General features: G+C 47.1%; 1 protein-coding gene across 1 annotated transcript in view; it reads left to right on the forward strand.

The window, feature by feature from the left end:
* The window catches only part of KSR2 (kinase suppressor of ras 2), a 362,570-nt gene that overhangs the window by 105,469 nt on the left and 239,581 nt on the right, over positions 1-17,520 (forward strand). The window lies entirely within an intron of this gene.

Below are 17,520 nucleotides of genomic sequence, written 5' to 3' on the forward strand. Positions count from 1 at the left end.
AGCAGAGGTGGAGCAACACTAAGTCAAGGGGACAGTTGTCCTAAACATGTTAGAGGAGAGGGCATACATCCCCCATCCATCCGTCCATCCGTCTTTCCATCTGTCCGTCCATCCATCCATCCATCCATCCATCCATCCATCCATCCATCCATCCATCCATCCATCCTTTCTCCATCACTTCCACTCTCCTCTCTTCCTATTCTCCTTTTTGTTCCTCCCATCCACTCATCTGTCCGTCCATCCATTCACCCACCCATACATCTGCTGACCTATCTACCCACCTGCTCAGCCAGCCAGCCAGCCAGTCACCCTCCATCTATTTTATAGGCCCAGAGTCCCATCTATGCACCAGGCACTCTGCTGAGTGCTGGAGATTTAGAAATGATGAACAAGGCCCCTGCCTTGTGGGCCGAACAGTCTAGTGAGGGAGACAGACCCTTAAACAAAGAAATGAGCTGATCTGAGAATCTGGTAAGTACTGTGAAAAAAATAGAGCTGTGTTAGCTAAGTAGGTAGAGTAGGTCTCTGAGAAAGTAACATTTGAACTGAGATCCGAAGAGTGTGAAGGGGAGAGGAAATGGCATGAAGAATCCTCTCCGCAGAGGGAGTGGTTGTATGAAGAGGGGAAGCAGTTCCTGTCTGAGCCATTCTCTGTGACTGAGGCTATATCCGTGCCCTTATCCACATACCCGTTCACCCACACACGCATCCATGCATCTATGCATCCATCCATTTATCTAGGCATGTATTCATCCATGCACTCACCCATCCATGCACACATACATGTATCTATCCGTGTACCCATCCATCACCCATGTGAACATCCACCTTGTACCTGTGCATGCATCCACACACCTATGCATGTATCCATGTGCCCATTATCTCTGCACATATCCATCCGTGCACCAGTGCATCCACTGCACATATCCACATACCCAAATACCCATCCGTGTATCCACTCACCCACCCATGTACCCGTAAATCCATCAGTTATCCATGTGCCCATCTTGTACACATCTGTGCATCCATGTGCCCATCCATCCATCTATGCATCCAACAGACATTCACTGACAGTGTATTACATGCCAGACACACCTCTCTTCACTTACTTGATCTCTTAGCAGCATATGTAACTATTAACCACTTCTTCCTTTTGAAAATGTTTTCTTTTCTTGGCTGCCAAGAAAGTACAATTTCCTGAATTTACTCATCCTCTCCCCAAATTACTCTTCCACTGGGTAGTTTTCTTAGTAAACAACAGCACTGTCTCTCTAGCATTTGGGCTGGAAATCTGGGAGTCTTTCTGATTCCAGCCCCATCCTCACTCCTCACATGCCATGTGTCCCCAGGTCATGTTAATCCTTTCTCCAAAACATGCATCCAAGTCTGTCCACTTCTCACCACTTGGAGCCCTTTTCTTGCCTGGATGACTGCAGCAGCTTTTTACCTGGTTTCCTTTCTTTCATACCTGTGCCATTCCAATGCCTTCTGCGTTTGGAGCCAGACTAATCTCTTAAAATCCTGAACCTAATCATGTGACTCCCCTGCTTAAACCCCTCCACCTACAAAGCACAGTCCACCCCTGTTAACCCCAGTGGCCTCATCTCCTACTTCCTCCACTCAACCCTGTGCATTTACATGGACTGTTTCCTTTAATGCTTTCCTCACCCCAGGACCTTTGCATATGCTATACCCTCTGTCCAGAGCATTCTCTCCCTTCTTTTTCCCTGGCTGACTCCTACTGAACCTTCATATTCTGGGTCAAAAGTTTTTTCCTCCGGAGAGTTTTCCTATCCCCCCAACTCAAAATTGCACCCCTCTGTTTTCTCTTTGTTCTTTTTCTTTGTAGCACATGTCCCAGATTTTAATTGTATTTCTTTGTCGGTATATTTGTTTAACATCTGATTCATAATACTGTAAGACTCCAAGGTCCCAAACCCAAGGCAAAGGACCATCTCTCTTTTGTTCACCACTGTGCCTCCCCACCTCTCCCAGAACCTGGTTCTCCGTTAATATTTATTAAAATAAAATGACAGTGTTCTTGGGAGGTTATGTCTTATAGGGATATTATATGTTTGCATAAAAATATATACTATAGGAAAGCCTATAAAAATAATTCAGGCAATAACAGTATCTAACAGGTATTGATTGATTCCTCAGCGTCAGGCATTGTGGTGAACGTTTATATGTATTATCTCATTTACTCCTCCCCAAAGCACCGAGGTAGGAGCTATTACTATCCCCATTTTACAGATGAAGAGACTGAGCACAGGGAGGCTATGTCTCTTGTCCAAGGTCTCACACACAGTTAATGGCAGAGCTGGAATTTGGACCGAGGTCTGCCTGATTCCCACATTCTTGCCTCTTAGTTTTAACTGTATAAGGCTTTCCCATATCAAAAGCTCAATGAGAACACATCTCCAGACTTGAAAAAGGGTAATGCTGGCTCTTCTGGTGGTCTTGGCTGAGAACTTGAAAGTATTTCCACTTTGAGGCAGGGAGTTGGACCAGATGAACCCTGCATGGTTTTCTGGCCCTGCTGTTGTCTGCAAGTTTGTACCCTGTAGACACACCTAGATGCTTTTTCACACTTAACTCTGACTGCTGCCAAGTTTTGTTGCAAACGTGAGGCCAGCCTGCAGCTGGTGAGCCCCTGGGCTGGAGGCGGCTGTGTGCGTCCTTGCCTGTGCCTTTGGGTGGTCTTGGGGGGGAGTGTGACCTCGCCCTCTGCCAGAAGCTTTTGTATTTCTTCCTATTGCTCCTTCCCCCTGGGATCTGGAGTCAGAGTCTGGTTTTTAAATTACAAGATAACGATCTGATTTAGTGATTTATCCCATTAGACTTAAATGTATTTATTACATGCTTAAACATATTCCAGTGAGCTCTGAAAACCAACCGCAGGACTGTCCTGGGCTGAATTTCCGGGACCAACTGAAGCAAGTTCAAGAAAAGCATAATCTACTTAGAGGAAAACAGAAGCAGGCTTTAATCCAATCGGTATCTGTGGTAGGCAGTGCGTTCCCCCCCTGCCCACGACCTCGGTGCCCCCCAGACCTCCATCGGGAGGGTAGGAGGGGTTTCAGGGCCAAGGTCACCTTGACTTTAAAGCTCCCTGGGAGTCTCCCTCCACATAGAACTGGTGTGGGGAGAAGACCTTACTTACAAACCCTTTATTTATTGTTTTAAGGTCATATTTCCATCTCTTTTTAATACCCAAATTTTGATTTGTAGAAGTTTGGGAAAATAAAAGTAAAGAAGAAAAAGAAAACCAAAATCACCTGCAATCTTGCCCAGATTTACATTTTATGCTGGGTCCTTTCAATATTTAAACACGCTTTCAAAATGACCCAAGTAACACAGGATTACATTTTAATTGTGATAATTAACAAAGCAGAAGCAATATCAAATTATTTAGATCCTCTTACATCCTTTTTCTTTCACTCGGTTATTTTTTTTGCCTTATCATTAATTAGTTTTGGAAAACATCACATCTAATAGGTACACGCCATTTCTTCCTGGAGCTCTGGTTCATTTGCATAACCACTGGGTTTTCGTTATGTTGTGCATTTTGTTTTTAGTGATATTAACATTGCTGCCCTGAACATCTTTGTATCATCTGGTCTTTGTGTCATTTTCACTGATTCCACTTATTTGAAAGATGGTATGTTTTTTAAGAGCTTCGCTGAGCTATAATCAACGTACAATAAACCACACAAAGTATGTACTTTGATGAGTTTTGACGTATGTATGCGCTGTCACTCTGCAGCAAGACAGCAAATGTATCTGTTGCTCCCAAACTGTCCTCAGGTGCCTTTGTTCTCATTGCACTTGGAGATGACCTCACATGGCCTAGAATGTTCTCAGCAGCTCTGGATCCCCTCATGGTGCCTGGGACATGCCTTGTACATAGAAGATGCCTTAGTAGATGCTTGCTGAACGAACATAGCTTCAACGCCTGCCCAGCACAGGCACCTACCTGCCATGAATGCCGTCAGTGACAGGCAGCTCACTCCCGGATAAGGCAGCCCCCTGCCTCATGGGGCGTTTCTGCATGTATCACCCTCGAACTATCTCCAGCTGGCCTCCAAGCACAGCTTTCCTTCTCTGGTCTTAATTCTGCCCTCGGACTTCTCAGGGGGTGTCCCTGGCCTCTCCTTCCTGACCCCTGCTCCCTGCCCATTTGCTCATCATTCCCCTGGGCCTGCTAAATATTTTGCCCCCAGTGGCAAGGGGTAGACACCCAGTCCCTGAACTCATAGAGCTCATAGTTTGGTGGAAGAGATAGACATTTGGCAATTAATTATGTAAATAACGGTTTAACCTGAGGGTAAGCGGCAAGTGGGAGGGAGGATATAAGCAGCTGTGAGAACTTACAGTGGGGGGTCTGACCTTTGTGGGGTCAGGGGGGTGCCATGGTCAGGGAAGACCTCCATGGAAAGTGATGTTTAATGTGGCTTTTCATCGGTGGGAGGTAGCACCTTATTCTTCTTTTCGGTTTTCTCTTCTCTGGACTCAACATTTTCCTTTCCTTTGGCCCTTTCTCACTGGGCAGGATGTACAGACCTCCCGGTCCCTGCCCACTCTTTTTCACCCTGTGTCCTCGCATGGAACACTGAGAACCCATCTCCGGGGAGATTATTTGCCTAATCATGCAGCCAGCGCCTGCGTTAATTTTTCCTCTTCCAGCCACAGGAAATTTTCAGCAGGATCAAAGTCCGGCTTAGAAACAAAATAACCACAATAAAACAACAACACTCATGAACCTTTTCAAATGCTTCCCTTCCCTGTGCTAAGCACCTCCATGTACTCACTCACCTATTTCTCCCAGTAACGATATAAGCTCACTAATAAGAGCTGTGTCATTACAGCATGTGGGATGCAAAGGCTCTGCTGTGAGTGGTTGATGCATTTTAGCTCACTTGATTCTCATAGCAGCCTTATGAGGTGGGTATTGTTATTATTCCCACTGTACAGGTGAAGAAGTTGAGGCAAAGAGGTTAAGCAGCTTGCCCCAGGCCGCACAGCTGGGATCAGACCCTCAGAGTCAGTGGTTAGTTCAGTGGGGAGTCTTCTCAAGGCCAAATGGTGACATTGGAATTTGGCCCCAGTAGTGTGACTCCCCAGAGGTCACCTTCATCCCTGTGCTGTTCTGCCTCCTCTTTGGAGGAACATCTTGAGGAAAGGAGGCTGGGTGGGTGAGGTCCCAGCCCCTGCAGGGAGAAGGTGTCTTTCTTTATCCATTGTCCTAGACGCTGGGGTCATTCCAGGTCTTGTGGGTAGCAGCCATGTTGGCGTACAAACATGTGGCATTGGGAGACGGACACTGATGAAAGCTGAAGCTCAGATCTGGAGCAGGGTGCCTTTTTTAAAGAGTAGTGAGTCTGCCTTAGGGAGGTAACTCATTACAAGCCAAAGTGTGTATTGATGATCTGGAATAAGTGTCGTGCCAACCTTTCCCCCTCTTCTCTGTTTATTGAGTCATCTCATTTCCTGTGCTGTTTCTATTTGGAAATGTGAGGAGGGTGACCGAGAGAGGGAGAAATCAGATCATTATCTCTTACGCTATACACAGAGTCTAATGAAGTTTTGCTAGAATGGTTTAGAAATTCAGATGCGAACAGACAGTAGGTCTTAAGGGACTTCTCTTTGTCAGCAAACTTTCTTTTCCAGAAGACAGACTTTCATGGAAAGACTCTGAAAGTCCTTAAATGGCTTATCAAAACCCTCACAAACAGGAGTTGAACTTGGTTGAAAGCTGAGTTCTGCAATTCCTGGCAACATTTAGCCAAAGGGCATTCTGCCCTAGGCCCAGCCATTGCAGGCAGAAATGTATCCCTCTGGCCATTCCTTTTCCCCCAGGCTTCTTTGTGTTGAGTTGTGTGTAATGATTCAGAGAGCAAGCTAGGGATCTGCCTCAACTGCCCTGCATTGGAATTTCTGCTCTGCCACAGTGAGGGCTTCAGCCTCTTCTCAGCAGAGTTCTGTCTGCTCCCCGAACTCAGGCTCAGTGGTCTGATCTCCGGCAGGGACTTGGCGATCTCATGGCCTGCCGAAGGGGGGGACACTGACCATGCCCTTTCTTGAGTTCCAGGCAGGGCTGGGAAACTTCTAAATGCTGCCTAGGAGATGCTTCGGGTCCCTTCAGGGCCCCTAAAACATCTCCCTTTCTGAACAGGCAAACCCCAGAAGACCTCTGCCACCTTTAGGACCCGCCCTCTCTGTAGCTAGTAAATCTTAGCAAATAGGTGGTGACACCAGTAACTAGAATCACCTCTTACTGACCCCCTTACCAGGTGCCAGGCACTGTATTAGCCCCGCCATGTGCTTTATCCCACGACTACCCACAACCACCCTGTGATGTGGATCCTTCTAATATCCCCATTTCATAGAGGGGAAACTGAGGCCAAGAAAGGCCAAAGTAACTGTCTAAGCTCTGTCTTAGTGTGAAGCAGTGGTTTTCAGACTCAAGCGGGCATCAGAATTGCCTGGAGGGCTTGTGAAAGCGCATCGCAGGAATCCACTCTGAAGTTCTGGCTCCACAGGGCTGGGGAGGGGCTCAGGGAATTTGCGTTTTTGATGAGTTCCCGGGTGCTGCTGATGCTCTGCTCTGGGGGCCACAGTGAGAGAAGCACCGAGCTAAAGTTACCCCTTTTTCCAAGTTGCTTCCATTGCAGAATGGTTGAAGGAACTAAAGGTACTTATCCTGAAGCAGGACTCATCCTGAAGAAGTGGGAGGGACATAGCCACATTCTCCTGTTATATGTGGGAAGGGCTCTCATGGGGCAGAGGGGACAGCAGGACCAGGAGGGCAGAAATCACCCCGCCCAGAGCTGGGCTCCCTAAAAGGAAGAACTTTCTGTTAGCCAGACCTGCCCTCCGAGACGTAAGGGACTTCTGAAGTCCCTGTGGCTGAGAGGGTTTGAGCTGAGACCCGCCATTGGTCAGAAGGCAGCAGACCAATCCCTTCTTTGGTGGATTCTGGGAGAGACTCATCAATTCATCAAGTTTGATAGTCTTAAAAATTTCACAGCACGTTTTAATTTTGACTCAATTTTATTTTGTTTTCTAACACCATTCTCAATTATTTATTTTTAGCTTTGTTTATTAGGCTCATTAACTTTTTTTTTTTATTTCTGTTTTCTCTTCTCTAAGAGCAACCCAAAATGATTTCCCCAAAACAAATCAAAACAAATGAAAAAACAATGATTGGCTGAAGATCTGTGTGCTGCGGGACTGTTTTTCATTTCTTTTGATATTAGCTGGGAATGTTACGGAGGGGGAGATGTGACGGTTCGATTGTCAATCAGGCATCACCTTTAAAATTGAGAGAGGATCCCTTTAGTATTAAACTGGCATTTGATAGAGATCCCGCAAAGTCTGGCTTAATGGAGTCAGAGTTCATGAATTATGTGGACTCCTTGCTATTTGACTGTCTGCAGTGAGGCTGAAAGATCAGTTTGTTAGGTTCTGTGGAGCAGCTGCTTATGGGTAGTTGGCCCTGGAGGGATGGTGGCCTTGGTGAAGACTCAGTCTGGACTCCACTTCCTTCCAGCTGGTAGCTGCTGTTGATAGAGCTACAGTGGTTGAACCTCACAAACGTCCTACAGCCTACAAAATTGATTTTTACCCTTTCTTCCCAGTCACTTGAATCACTGTGTGCTTTTCTGAGTCACAGAGTTAATTGGAGTCAAGCCATGTGCTTCCCCTGAGTGCTAACCCTTCCTTCCCCAGCCAGTTCCCATCTCTGGCATCCCTTTCACCTCTCATTCATGCAGCAAATATTTATTGACTCCCACTGGGTACTGGGTGCTGGGCTAGGTGTGAGGAATAAAGCAGAGAACAAGAATGGCAGGGTCCCTGCCACGTGGGACTTTTATTTGTGCAGGGGAGAAAATCAGCAAACAGGTAAACTGATTAATAACATAATTCCAGTGAATGGGAATCTTTATGAAAGGCAGCCAACCAGCAGGACAAGAGCACAGAGAGGCAAGAGGGTAGTTTTAAATTGGGTGGCCAGGGAGGTGCTTTCTCAGAGGGGATGGTATCTACACTGGGGTGAATTTGCTGTCCCATTCCCAGCGGACATTTGGCAATCTCTGTGGGTGTTTTCATTGTAACATTGGGCAACGGGAGAGCTCCTATGAATGTAAGCCTGGTGGAGGGGACTGTTCATTGTCCTATAATGTGCAGGACAGCACCCACAGCAAAGCATTATCCAACTCAAATGTCAATGGTGCCACAGCTGAGAAATCCTGGTGTTGAGGTAGGAATAATAGGAAGAAATGAGAATGTGGAGATCTCAGAGAAGAAATTTCCAGTCAGCAGGAACAACAAATATAAACCCAAGGTAATGTGTTAGTTAAGGTGATGCTGGTTATTGTAGAAGGTGAACCTCAAAGTTTCAGCAGCTAAATATAGAAGAAGTTTATAAAGTCCCAATGGATGCTCTTGACCGGAGGTGGTGCAGGGGCTCTGCTCCACAGAGTCATTCAGGAACCCAGGATACAGGCACTACCTTCTTCAACATGTAGCTACTAGGTTACTCTGGATATTGCCACCCAGAGGATGGATGGTGGGGAGTGGAATATTGCACTGCAGGTTTTTATGCCAGACCTAGAAGCGGTCTCCCTTGCTTCCATCTGTATTCCACTGGCTGGAACTCTAACTGCAGAAGAGCTCAGGAATGTGTATGTGGGTTCAGGAGGGAACAGGAGCTTTTTGTGTGGTGCCAGCCAGGGTGGGAATGAGCTGGGTTTGTTGGAGGCCCAGCAAGGAATTCAGGGGATGGGTGGGAGTGGAGAGAGGTAGATGAGGTTGGTGGCGGGGCAGGAGCCTCTGTTTGAGATGCAAGTAAGCAGACACACTGTTTTCTTGGTAATACTGACCTCTGAAACCTAGCAGGGATTGGCCCTCAGCTGTGCACCCAGCCCTGGGTTAAGACTCTTACAGTGAAAATCTCATCTAATCCTCACACTTACTCTCTGAGGTCATCACTATTATTTCCATTTCAGAGATGAGGAAAGTGAGGTTAGAGAAGTTAAATAACTAGCCCGTGGTTACACAGCTGATAAAAAGTGGACCTGGTTTTTAATACTGGGCTCTAATAGGCAAGGGTCAAGACCCTAGCCTAGTTGTCCTCAGATTTGAGTGTGCATCAGAATCATCTGAAAGGCTTGCTAAAACACAGATTGCTGGGCCCCACCTCCCTGGTGCTGCTTTGGTAGGTCTGGGGGGCCCTAGGAGAGGGCATATTTGTAATATGTGACTCACTGTACTCCATCCAGAGGGGCTTCAGGAATGCTATCTTTGGGGTCGGCAGGGAGAAATAGACTCCTTTCCTTTCCCGGAGGAGTTTGCAATGTGGCTGAGAAAACAAGACATAAAACAGGGAATGTTAACAATCCAAGAGATTATGAAAGTTCAGCATCATTATTTGGGAACTGTTGCAGGCAGAGCACAGTTAATTACCTCCTGAATGGTGCAGACCATAAACATCGTAGGAGCTCAAAGGGGGGCCGTTCCCCTGATTGGAGAGGCTGGGAAGGTTTGAATGAGGAGATCTGTGAGGCAGGCACTGAAAGAGTGGATTCTAGGTGTTGTTATTCTGGTTTATTTATTTACTCATTTATTATCTGTCTGCAAAGAGGCAGCTCTTTGGGTGCAAGGATCGTAACTATCTTTTCTACCCCCATATCCTCAGGTCCTCAAATTGTGACTGGCACCTAGTAGATAATCAATAAACGTTTGTTAGGCAAAGAATGCAATATGTACAGGGCCTTCTAAGATGTACTTATAGGTGAGGATCCCCTGACACAGAGAAATATTTCCTTGACCACATGCATTAAATAAAAAGTATAGTTTTCTTTCTTGTGGGATTTCTCAGAGTCTTTAATTTGCACACTTGCTTGGAGAATCTCCAAAAGGCAGAGGTGATATTCAGTGATACCCAAACTTATCAGAGCGTTGGGTGTCTGGGCCCCTCAGCACCTGCTTGTGCATCTCCTGTCCCTGTCTTCCTTTCTTTTTTAAGTGTTTTTTTTTGAAGTTTATTTTTTTAAAAATTAAGGCTACCTGAAACTATAATTCATTTAAATAAAAGTAGAAATATTTTAAAAATATTACTACCATTGAAATTTATTTCATGAAATCAATAATGAACTAATTTTTTTTTTTTTGGATAATTATTTTTTTATTGAAGGGTAGTTGACACACGGTATTACATTACATTAGTTTCAGGTGTACAACATAGTGATTCAACATTTATATACATGACAATTCTAGGTACCAGCTATCACCATACCAAGCTGTTACAATATCTTGACTATATTCATTACATCCCGGTTACTTATTATTTTACCATTGGAAGTGTATACTTTTTTTTTTTTTTGTGAGGGCATCTCTCATATTTATTGATCAAATGGTTGTTAACAACAATAGAATTCTGTATAGGGGAATCAGTGCTTAATGCACAATCATTAATCCACCCCAAGCCTAATTTTCGTCAGTCTCCAATCTTCTGAGGCATAACAAACAAGTTCTTACATGGAGAACAAATTCTTACATAGTGAATAAGTTCTTACATGGTGAACAGTACAAGGGCAGTCATCACAGAAACTTTCGGTTTTGCTCATGCATTATGAACTCTAAACAGTCAGTTCAAATATGAATACTCACTTGATTTTTATACTTGATTTATATGTGGATACCACATTTCTCTCTTTATTATTATTATTTTTAATAAAATGCTGAAGTGGTAGGTAGATACAAGATAAAGGTAGAAAACATAGTTTAGTGTTGTAAGAGAGCACATGTAGATGATCAGGTGTGTGCCTGTAGACTATGTGTTAATCCAAGCCAGACAAGGGCAATAAAACATCCACGTATGCAGAAGATTTCTCTCAGAACAGGGGGGTGAGGTTCTAAGCCTCACCTCTGTTGATCCCCAATTTCTCACCTGATGACCCCCCTGCGACTGTGCCTGTCTTAGGTTGTTCCTCCCCTGTCTTCCTTTCTTATAGACCACGCAAGCCCTCCCGCTGTGGTTTCAGGTGGCCAGGGAGGAACCATGGGGGGGGTCAGGTGGAAATGGCAGGTGGGTTTCTAAGCTGTATTGCAGCCACGGGGTTCTTGAGAGGCCCGGGAACGACTGTTTGCTTCATTTTCCCCTTGCTGAGTTTCTGGAGTGGTGCCGCATGGGACAGGGACACTGTCTTTCCAATCAGCTCCCCTCTCTGTCAGGTTTCATCAGGGCCTCGCGGCTTCCCAGAGGCACCGCAGATCCCCCACCATGAAAAGAAAGTGTCACAGCTGCTCCGCCTGAGTCTGAGTGGGGCTGAGCGGAACAGGTTCACACGATGCAACCTCATTCCGCACGTCCCCCTGTAATGGGTCCTGATGGGAGGGGTGCTGGGGAAGGCGGGTGACAGGTATGGGGAGGGACAGTCCACTTTGGGGAGCGAAAGGCCTGTTCTTGACACTCAGCTGATGTCTTTCAGGCTCTACTGGGATTAATTTGAGTTTAGATTCACAGAACACTGGAGTCTGAATGTGATTTAAAAGGAGTGAAGTTCTGACATACACCACACAGATGAATCTTGAAAACATTAGGCTGAGTGAAAGACGCCAGTTACCAAAGGGCCACGTATGCTATGATTCCATCTATGTGAAATGTCCAGAATAGGTGAACCCAAAGAAACAGAAAGCAGGCTGATGGCTGACAGGGCTGGGGGAGCGGTTGGGGAGTGACAGGTTGATGGGCACAGTCTCTTGGGGCGACATCAATGTTGTGGACCTAGAGAGAGAAAGGTGGTCGCACAACATTATGAATGTAAATGTCACTGAAGTGTACATGTTAAAATGGTTAATTTTATGTTACGTGAATTTCACGTAAAAAAAAAAAAAGTCCCTAGTGTGGCTCTGAGGGAATTTGAAGCCAGAGGAATTTGAGATGCAGTCTAGTCAGGAACCGGGTGTGTTCCCCTGGGCTGCTGTTAGAGCCTCTTACAGAACTTTTAAAACCCTGTCTGCCTGGGCTCCACCTCCGAAACTGACTTAATTGGTCTGGTTCAGGGTCTGGACAGCAGGAAGCAGGACTGGAATACAAGGCAGATGGGCGGCAAATCCTAGGCCACAGCAGGTGCATCCTGAATCCCACACTCACATACCATGTTCTTTCTTTATATCCACATCCCTCTCAAGTCTTAACCATCAGGAAATGCCAGCTGTTTGAAACAGTTCCTCACAGGTTAATGTGCATGTGAATCATCTGGGGAGCATGTTACGTGAAGGTCCGTGTCCAGCAGGTCCAGGTGGGCTGTAGGAATCTGCATTTCTAACCCGCTCCTGGGTGATCTGATGCTGCTGGTCTAGGGACCCCACTTGGCCAGGGTCGAGAATGCAAATAAGTTCAAATTCAGGTTCAGAGCTTCTTTTTAAGCACAGCTAGCATCAGGCGGTTACTGAGTGTGGGGCTCTGTCGTACGTCCCATGATTGTTTTAACTCATTTGGTTGCGACTCGTGTTGAAGCACGTGTTTTGATGGCCCCTCTCTCACCATGAGGACACTGAGGCTCAGTGGCAGGGAGTAGCTTGCCCACACTTTATACAACTAGCGAGTCACAGAGCTGGGGGTCCATACTCTCAACCTCTGGCCTGCGCTGCCTCTAGAGAAGTGACAGGGGAGGGCCAGACCTGCATGGCTTGGCCCAAGATGGCTCAGGTGACACTCAGAATCCCAGTTCAGCACAGTCAAGCTAGTCCATAAAATGGCATGTGTGGGTGTTAGGATTCAACAAGTCAGTCCCCTAAGTTAAGAGATGAGTGGATGACTTCAGCAGGCCTGCTGTCTGTTTCCAGTGGGGTCAACGCCAGATGTCTGGGGGGTGTGGGTGACCTACTCAACCTGGTTTGTCTGGGACTATCCTGATTTTAGCATCAAAAGTCCCAGGTCCCCGGAGACACCCCCAGTCTCAGACAAACGGGGATGCCTGGTCCCCTGACTTAAGTTCAGAGTTCTCCTGCAGGCCCTGAGGCCGCCTGGTTGGCTGTGGCCAGCGGGGCCTGGTGTCTGAGATGCCCCTACTCTGACTGTTCTGCCCTGTGTCTTGTCTTGGTAAATAATGTTGACCTTCTGTTGTGTGCCTTTGGGTGTCCCTGGAATTGTTCTGTGAGGAGGGGGAGAGCGGCTAACATTTTCACAAGGACTTGTTGAAGGATGCAGTGGCCATTTCACTGCTCATTAAGAGCCTAGAAATATTGAAAGGCTGAAAATATGACTAAACATGTTGAAGGATCTCATGATTTACTGCAGGAGACACACAACTCGAAGGCTGGTTCCTTGGTGGGGTGGCAGGAAAGATTTGTCTTTCTCAAGGGAATAAAAATGTCATTACTAAAGTGTTAGTACAAGTGCAATATGAACAAAGGATATTGGAGCAATACCCTGTATACCCTGCCTTTTACCCTTTACCCCTAAAGGGTAAAGGTGCAATACTACCAGTGACAATAATGATAATGATCGTTCGGCTACCACCTACTGAGCACATCGTCTGGGGTCTCCCAGTGGACTGTAAGGTGCTGGCAAATGGCATAGTAACAGGGTCAGCCAACTTAGTCTTAAAAGGCCAGTTGGGAAATCATTTAGGCTTTTGATGGCCTTATGGTCTCTGTCGCAACTACTCAGCTCGGCCATTGGAGTGTGAAATCGGCCACAAACAATACATAAGTGAGCGAATGTGGCTGTGTTCCAACAACATCAAGTTTACAAATATAGGTAGCCTGCCCTCGGGCTGCAGTGGGTGAACTGACTTTAGGAGTGACCCCCAGACCCAGCTGCTCCTTTCTAGCAACAGTGTGACCTTGAGCGTTATTCTCTGAGCCCCAGAACGCGTGTCTGCAAAATGAGGACGACGGCGGCTCTAATCTCAGGGATTGGGATGAGAATTAATGTACGTCCAGAGAATGGTAGCTAGTGCTCAGTAAATGTGAACTCTTGTTACCTCGGGCCCCAGCGCGGGGGCCGGTACGCAGGAGGTGCCCAGTAGCTCTTACAGAGAGGACGCAGAAGGGTGATGTGTGCCCTCCAAACTCTCTCCTCGAGGGCCTGCAGAATCTGCTTCTAGGCTGCGCGCGCCCAGCTCTGCAAGGAACGCCGTGTTCCTTCCCCCAGGTGTTGCTTAATGAAGGAGAAGCTGAAGTCCTTCGCTCCCACTGTTTTCATGCCCAATAAATCACTCTGACAAGGGCTTGTTATTACTTAACTCTGTACATTGTTTCGGCAGTTGCTGGTAGGAGAGGGGAGGGAGAGAGGCATCATTTTGCCTGGAATTGCTTCGGGAATGGAAATATTTTTTTTGTGAATTAATATTCATCAAATAGATCAGGTGAACATCCAGTAATGACAATGCATGGGTAATCTATCAATTCCGGCTTCCGAATGCAATTATCAGTCAAATGGCACCAAGACACCGTAATGAAGCCTGCCTGAAAAAATCCCATTATGCCCAAACGGGGGGTGTGAAGATCCATTTTTCACTTTTATATGAAGAGTGATACCCTCTTGTCAGAGTTGGGGCTGGGAGTAACTGTAACTCCCTCCTGAGCCACAGACCTGGACAGGGGCTTGGCAAACCCTGAATTCAAAGATGTAGCAGGCGTCCGGGGGTTTCTGGTAAAGAGTAGGGGTAGGAAAGGGAAGGGATGGACCCCAGCTGATCCCCCACCTGCTCTGTCCCAGGTCATTCCTTAGCTGTCGAATTCACGGAAACCCAGGACATAGGGGTTATTATTATTATCATTACCTCCATCTTACAGATGGGAAAACTGAGGCCCAGAGAGGAGGGATTGCACACTGGTAGGCAAAGTAATGGACCTCAGAAATGTCTACTCCCTAGTCCCTGGAACCTGTGAATCCGTTACCTGAGAGGGCAAAGGGACTCTGAGGATGTGATTAAGGATCTTGAGACATGAAGATTATCCTGGTATGTCTCCTGGGTGCAGTGTGGACACAGGGTCCTTATGAGAGAAGGAGGAGGGCGGGAGGGTCCAAGTCAGAGAGAGGGATTTGAAGATGCTACGTTGCTGGCATGACCTCTTTCCTGCATCTTGGAGGCCAGTGTTACTCTCTGGGCACAAGGGGCATCCGTGAAGATCCTGAGTCGCTCCTAGCGAGTCTCCATGTACTGGAAATCCAAACTTTGTTGCGCTCTCCCAGTGCCCTAGCCTGTTCCACTTGGCATGCACATCTCTGGGTGGAAAGGTGCGTTGTTCTCCGGAGTGGAAAATGCAAGGAGTTAAGGGAGGTGATGTCGCTAGAAAAATGACACTGCCCAACAAGCTGCGCTTTATCTGCTTCTGAAAGAACTTGAGGTCTTTGAACCTGTGTCCATAGCCTCTGGGATGCCCAGGGGAGGAGAAAACAGCCCTGTTCCTTGAGCTCTTTTAGCAGCAAAGGATGCATTTTCAGCAGCGGAGGAACGGGGAGTCTGTGTCCCTTTGTCATGCATGTCAGGATGTTGTGTCTGGGGGCCATTTCTCTGATAAGGACGCGTGGCACCAGCTCAGAATAAGGGACGCTGTCATGGCAGGGAAGGCCAGGGAGGCTGGCCCAGCTGGGAGTCAGTGACTTTGCTGCAGCGCAGGGGAGACTATTGTGTGGTGGTGTTCTCTGGCACCAGCTAGGCTGCCTCAGTCTGTCCCCATCGGCTGCCTCCTGACAAGAGCCCTCTAATAAAATGTGACCATCATCAGCTGACCGTGAGAGTGACAAAGGAGGAGAGGACTTTACCCCCTTGGTTAAAGTTGATGTGTTTTCCCACCCCATTTAAAGTGACTGTTGTGCGCACCCATTTGTATGTGTGTGTATGTGAGTGTGCGGGTGCCTGCACCACCCAACATTTTGCTGTGGCGCCTTCACTTCCAAGACACCCAGTTATTTTTAGGGATGACGCACCCAACATCAAAATAGCTGGTTATTTTTATGATTGGGTGCATCAATCACATAATGACATATCCCAGCTCTGGAGAAATAGTGGCCAACCAGCAGTCAGGACATGGGAAGGGAGAAGAGTGAGTCAGACACAGGGACAAAGCCAAAGGGCAGGGGCTGAGGGACCAGGAGAGGCTACTGATCTGATTTAAGTGGCAGGGATTCCTAATAACAGCTGCTCTGACGAGCACCTGCTCTGGGCAGGCACAGTGCTGAGTACTCGGCACGTTGGATCCCATTTACTCTGCAAGTTCCCTCTGAGACGGGGGCTGCGTTGTGTCGGCTTTGCAGATGTGGACACTGGGCAATTGGCAAGTCAAGCAGGCAGCTCCGAGGTGCTGCACGGAGCATAGGCAGCACCGTCTGACCCTGGACATCCGGTGTTGACCGCTGCTTCTCTCTGTGTCCTATTGAGGGAACGTGGGTCCTTCCCCTTGATAAGTTCCACATGTTTATAAAATAGTTGCTCATCGTGGGCATCAAGCTGTGCAAGCTATCTTTTTGGGGGTGGAGAAGAGTATGGAGAGAGAGATGGAAAAGGCATGAATTAAAAAAAGAAACAGTTTACTTAGGGAGCAAAATACTGCTCTCTGGACACAATACATGCATCCTGGCTGTGTAGTGGGATGGATGGCAGTGGAAGACTGAGGCGTCCTTTCCTCAGCCCCCTCCACGTCTTGTCAGTCACATGTCCAAATGTCCCTTGAGATGATACACATCACTCCTTTCCCATGACCACGGCTAGTCTGGCTGCTGGATTTCCATGTTAGTCTCCAAAATGATCTTCCTGCTGTCAAGCCCTCCCTCTTCCACCAACAGTCAGAGTGATCTTTCTAGAAAGTACCTCTGATCATGTCACTCCTTGGCTGGCCTTGTTTCCACAGACTCTATGTTCTAGTCACATTGAACTGTTTGGGATTTTTGGCCATTCACTCACTCAGTAAATATTTGAGGGTCTGTTATGTGCTAAGCTCAGCTGTAGGTGGGAGAACAGTAAACAAGGTAAAGTTCCTGCTTTGATGGAGCCTACATTCCGGTTGGGGGAGACAGACAATAATAGAGTAAATGGGAGAATATCAGAGTTGTGCTGTGAAGAAAATACAACTTTGAGATGATCAGGAGTGACTGGGAGGAGAGGGGAGGCCTCCCTGAGAAGGTGACGTGTAAGCTAATGACCTATGTGACAATGAACCAGGTCTTGAAGGGTCTGGGAGAAGAACTTTCCAGATATGAAAGAGCAAGTGCAAAGGCCCTGAGGTGAGTTGGTGTGTTTGAGGGAAAGAAGGCAGGCCAACGTGGCAGGAGATGAGAGGGTGGAGAGGAGGGAGACATGGGCTGTGGTCTGATTAGATGGAGGCATGTAGGCACCAGGAAGAAATTTGGATTCCAAATGTAATAGGAATCCATTGAGGTTTGTAGTAGGGGAGGAGGGTCTGTTACATGATTGTACAGGATCATGTTGGAGAATGGGTTGCAGAGGAGCTGAAAGGAAGGCAAGGAGAAAACTAGGAGGCATGAGGTGACAGTGCCTTGGA

The sequence above is a fragment of the Manis pentadactyla genome, chromosome 14 (assembly GCF_030020395.1).
Source record: "Manis pentadactyla isolate mManPen7 chromosome 14, mManPen7.hap1, whole genome shotgun sequence".
Classification (NCBI taxonomy): Eukaryota; Metazoa; Chordata; class Mammalia; order Pholidota; family Manidae; genus Manis; species Manis pentadactyla.